Below are 5782 nucleotides of genomic sequence, written 5' to 3' on the forward strand. Positions count from 1 at the left end.
TTGTAACCTTATTTGACCTAGTTTCTAGAAGCTAGGGTTAGGTTTTTGTAGAGACATCCTTAGGTATCTTTTATTTGCTTAGAGGCCCCTAAACTCTTCTATATAAGGGGTGCTCCTAGACATGTAAAAGGGTTGAAGATTTTGAAGTAAAACACTCTTGTGTCTCAACCATTTGTGAGAGTTTCCTCCCTTGAGAGTGAATACTTTTAAGCCTTATCTTGCATAGCAAGTGGCGGCACACATCCACTCATCTTCAAGGTTGCCATGGCTTCTAGCCTAGCCTTGTAATGGCGTGCTTCTCACATTTTTACCATTTCTTCCCTTTCCATTTTATGTTTTCATCTTCCTTTAATTATTCTTGGTTTTCTATGGTTTATGTGCTTTCCATTTTCTTTTTATTTTGAATCAATCCATCATCTTCTTCTCTTGAGCTTTGTGAAAGGAACCTTCACATCTAGATAGCTTGCTATCTTAATGTCCAGTGGGGATTTCACTTAGCTTTCTTAATCAACTCACACCATATTCAATATTCTTAAAAAGGAACAAGATAATCCTTCATCACTCTCTAAATGCTAATGCCAAAAACATCTATTTAAATAATACTCCATACATACATACATATACATACATATATATATATATATATATATATATATATATATATATATATAATTGAATCAAACATAATTTCAATTCTTTTCACAATAAATTTTGTCGTCTTTCAGGAGATCATCCACATAATTCTACAACCATGTAAAGATCACATCATACAAAAACAATAACACCTTACTAAAGAATTTACTTCACTTGTTTATCCAAGTTTAGCATAATCCTTCAATATAACATCAACACAGTTACAAAAAATGATTAAAACATTACCATAAATTTTTTTAAAAACGATTAAAATTAATACTTTTGGATCAAAACCTATTTTCACGCACATTCTTAACAAAATGATTATTTTTAACAACTACAATAATATTAAAAAGTCATAATACACTTTTATAAGAACATTAAAAATTGTTATGATCAAAGTATTTTCATGAGTAATAAAATTGATTAAAATTCATTACATGTTTCCAATAAAAAAGTATTGTATTTTCCAACACGTGGATGCCTAAATTTAATGAATAGGACGAATCTTATCAATCCCTTGCTATGAATGTCTCCCAAATCTTACCAATTAATTTTTGAAAATGTTACTTGCTTGAAGAAAACCAGACATGTATCCAATCAATTTCAAAACACAGATAAATCTAAATAGAAACCATATAAGTGTAAGTCTCATTAACATTTATCATGTACAATTTTTTTAACATTTTTCATGTATTAAATCAAATTTCAAAACACAGATAAATCTAAATAGAAACCATATAAATGTAAGTCTCATTAACATTTATTAAGTACAATTTTTTTTGACATTTTCTACCAAAAAAAATGTATTTTATTAATCGCATGTGCGTAACCTGGTTTTAATAATGATTAGAAGTGTTAATTCTAAACTTATAAAATAATAAAACTAAACTAAATTTAAAAAATAATTATTCACGATTAATTTAAACAAAATGATACTCAAACTCACGTAATTAAACTATACTAGGCTTCTGCAAATTTCCAATAAATTCTTCTAAAACAATAAGTTATATGGCAATTTCATCAAGCAAAATTTTGTATGAACAAGTTTAAAGTTAGATTAAAATCCTAATTTCATCCTATAATTTCCCTGAAAAATTCAATAAGATCTTCCTTTTTTATCTTATTCAATTAGTCCTCTAATTCTTTAAAATAATTCAATTATATACTTTAAGTTAGATTAACCTTAAATTATTTTTCTAATCACTTCATCTAAAAAATAAAATTAATTTGAATATTTAAACTTCTTAAATGAAGTGATTTGATATATTAATTTCAACCAAAATCTAACATCAATTTAACCAAAAACAATCTAATTAAATCATTTTATAAAATTAGAGGACTAAATTAGACCAAATAAAAACTAGAGATCTAATTGAATAAAAACTAAAGATCTAATTGAATTTTTTATAAGAATTAGAAGATTAAAAGAGTATTTTAGCCTTTTAATAAAGGAAAGAAAACTCTATCTATACCTTTCTATTTTAAGTAAAATTTCATAACAAATTATCTTGTGGTGGCAGATGATCATTCGAAGATATAACCAAACATTACTTCCATTTTCTCTAAAGAGCCCATAAGTGAAGATCAGATCCATGCATTGCAAAAATCTGTACACAACTATAATAAACTACCAAATCACTTGGACCATACAAAATTCAGGAGGTAAGGGTTAATCGGAGTATCGGACTAAACACCGTTTTGCACTCAAAGCATCATTTCTAAATATGAACATACAAAACATCGGCATCACAGCAATCAAAAGATGACACTAATATAAGCTGACTTCAAACCAAAAGCATGAGTGCACCAAGTTCAATGGATGAGTAAACCAACACAAATTATATCCTGTGCCTTAAAAGTTCATAAACTTTTCTGTTGCATCAACAAACTTCAAGAACTAGAACTATACTCAGTTTCTACATGAGCACCAATAGAAGATTATCCTCTCACGCAGAACTAGATCTATACTCCATTCAACTCGAACGGTTGGGGAAACACTACGAATACCAGAGAGATTATGATGTAAAAACCAATATGGCCTACCTTTTACAACGTAAGGTCGGGCTTTTTTTCCTAAACAAGTGAAGTTCACTGAGATAAGAACAGACATAAGGTGACTAGTTCTAACGCTTTCAAGCAGGAAACTCTACACTGAGTATCCGTTTTATATGAGTCTGCACAGTTTATATATCAAACAATAAACACAACAGCATTTCTAGCACATCTTTCACAAAATAGAACAAGTAAATACCAAGGGCGAATAAAAAATCATACATACATTTAATACGTAACTAGTTACGCAGTATAGTTAAACCACAAAATCCCCACTTGCCCATCAATCAAGTCTTGCTTTGCTTCAAGGTACTCTGAAAAAAAATGCGGAGCCAGGTATTACTCTGTTCAATTGCACCTTCATTTGCTCAATATGTCAATTTTCTCCTAAGTCATCCACGCATGCAACCATGCACTGATAAAAAAACATCAAAGCCCTTGTGAATTAAATCTAAAAATCAATCAATATTACAAATTATGACAGGAATGCCTTTTATCATAGAAGGAACACACACATGAAGAAAACTGCAAGACATCCTATGTAACATAAATCAAGAAGCAATTGCTATCACTAATTAAATGACAACCCTGAACAAAAATAGAGAACAACAAGAAAAGTTGAGATTGTGGACAGTAAAAATGCATTTGAGAGAGAAGTAACAACTAAGCGTGTACAGTACGGCTCCTAAAGTGAAAATGGCAGAGAACATGATCACACTCTTCCTTCTCTTCTGTTCCGCATATTAATTGCAAACACACACAAAAACTTAACATACTGACACAGTATTCAAGTATCGACACATCTCTAACAGTAGATGGATCAACTATCAAGTAGCAACAAAGTGATTGAAGAACCTGATATGTAGTCAGTGAATTTGTTTCACAGCTCAAATTCTTCATCCCTGAGGGCAATCTCCGCGGCCTCTTCTTCCTCCTCATCGAGCACAAAGTATTCATTCCTCTCCACAGGCCTAAACATGTAGAACATGACCACATAAAAGGCTAGGCTAGCAGTCTCCTCGGCGAGATTGCTCACCCACTGGTACTTGTACGCCGCAATGGTTTTAAGTGCAAAGACAACAATGCGCGTGAAGTACAAGTAGCCAATGACAACAATGTAGAACTGTCTGAAGAGGGTTAACTTGGCGAGGTTCCTGGCGGCTTTTCCGTCGGTTTTGGAGGTTTCCCTGAGAGACCTAATGGACCAGACGATAGGGAAGATTATGGCGCAGCAGCAGATGATGTCGACGAGCAAGAAGACCTGGTTCCAAGTGACCCAGTCCTTGATGAAGGGGCCGGTTTCACCGATGACTACGGAAGCGACGTTAGCGAGGAGCTGGAGGGGGATGACGATCATAAGGACCTTTTTTTCGCGCTCCTGGAGGAAAGGTTTGAGGAAGGACCAGCCAGTGCCGACGAGGACGATGACGGTGAAAAGGAGGACGACGCGGATGAACTGGAAGATGTAGAAGAGGACGTCCCAGCCATGGGGTGTACCCGTGATTTTGACGTAGTGCTTGTCCTCGGCGGCGCAGAGGAGGTTGAGGGCCTTCATGAGAAGAAGGGCACCCATGAGAAGGTGGATCCGGTGGAGGGAGCGGCGGTTGGAGTGGCAAAGGTAGAGCCAGAGGCCGAGGAAGGCGAAGTAGGCGACGGAGAAGAGGGAGAAAAGGGAGGGAAGCTGGGTCTGGCCGGCGGAGAGGTAGTCGCGGGAGTTGTCGGGGTCGAGGTTGTAGAGCGCCGTGTGGACCGCCATGGAGACGGAGGTTTCGGGCGCGCAATTGGCGAAGAAGAGACTGTATTCATTGGCGATTGTAACGGGGAAGGTGCGGTTGACGGAGGCGGCTGGAGGGGGAGAAAGGTCGCGGAAGGTGAAAAGGCTCTTGATGTAGTGCGAGTCAAGGACGCAGAAGCTAGGGTTTTGCTGGATCTCAATTAGGACTTGGAGAAGGGACTCTTCGCTCAGGAGGAAGAACCCTAACCGGGAAGGGTCTGGTTGCGACCCTGACGACGCCACAACGGACACAGAGGATACCGCGATCGACACGTGGCCAGTGTGCGTGAACCCGAATTTTTCCAAGAGGATCATGGGGCGAGTGTCGGAGGTTATGGTGAGGGTTTTTATCTCCGCCGTGGAGGGGGGAACGAGAAGGAGGAGCAGGAAGGCGGCGACGACGGTGGCTAAGGCAGTTTTCCCCATTTTTGACCGGCTAGGTTTTGACCGTTGGAAATTGGAAATGAGAAATTAGGGAAAGGAAAGGAGCAATGACCTGAAGATCGAAGTAAACGAGTGTTCCCTTGGGTTGTTGGCGTATGGTTGAAGGCAAATACGGTCGCAGCGTCGATGATTGCAATGTGGACAAACAATGCCGCGTTTGCAAACGACGTCGTGAGCAATTAGTCCTCACGCAACGCGGATATTGCAACAAATTTTAATATTCCCGAAAAGTGGCAATTTTTACATTGGGTTATTGTGGCCCAACTTCTTCACCGACCCAATTTTTTTTGGGCTTCTCCCTACACCTTCAATGATTTCTCTTGTACCTCTAAAACCTAAATTATTTCCATGTTTGTCTATGGTAAAAAAATCAGTTACTGTGAAGCCATTCACCGCGTATCTCTTCACCCCCGAAACCATACACTGCACCCCCCAAATAAAGCAGATTCCCTGCTCCAGCCTGCACCCCCTGCACCCCCAAGAATCTTTGACCTCTTTTATCCCTCCTCTTCTTCCCACGCACCCTCCCCACCTCCACACACTCCTCATCCTTTTTCTCCACATCCTTTTTCTCCCGCTGTTAGTGTTCTTCTCCGTTGTTCTTCTCCCAGCAGCGCACGCAGGCTCCTGTTTTCGTGCAACCCCATCTTCTCCATTTGCGCAGTTAAGTGTGTATGTTGTAATTGATTTTAGCGATATTTCACTGATCCATGTCTTGTTTTTTATATTTCATTGATGCGTTTGTAACATTCGTGAAAGGGAACACATGCCGTTTAGGTAGATCACACGGAATACACATTCCGTTTAGGATTTTTTTTTTTACTAAAACGGTTTGTGAAAGCCGTTTCCTAGGTAGATGAAACGGAATACACATTC

At 38.0% G+C, this 5782-nt stretch overlaps 1 pseudogene across 1 annotated transcript; it reads right to left on the minus strand.

The window, feature by feature from the left end:
* Nucleotides 1–2659: 2659 nt before the first annotated feature.
* Nucleotides 2660–5069, minus strand: LOC114191471 (protein CANDIDATE G PROTEIN-COUPLED RECEPTOR 7 pseudogene; annotated as a pseudogene). The gene is made up of 2 exons (XR_014996837.1): nt 3544–5069; nt 2660–3103 (listed from the first exon to the last, which is right to left on the minus strand). The product of XR_014996837.1 is annotated as a protein CANDIDATE G PROTEIN-COUPLED RECEPTOR 7 pseudogene (transcript).
* Nucleotides 5070–5782: the final 713 nt, after the last annotated feature.

Source organism: Vigna unguiculata, chromosome 7 (assembly GCF_037176805.1).
Source record: "Vigna unguiculata cultivar grain cowpea cultivar isolate G323 ecotype 2 chromosome 7, ASM3717680v1, whole genome shotgun sequence".
Lineage (NCBI taxonomy): Eukaryota > Viridiplantae > Streptophyta > Magnoliopsida > Fabales > Fabaceae > Vigna > Vigna unguiculata.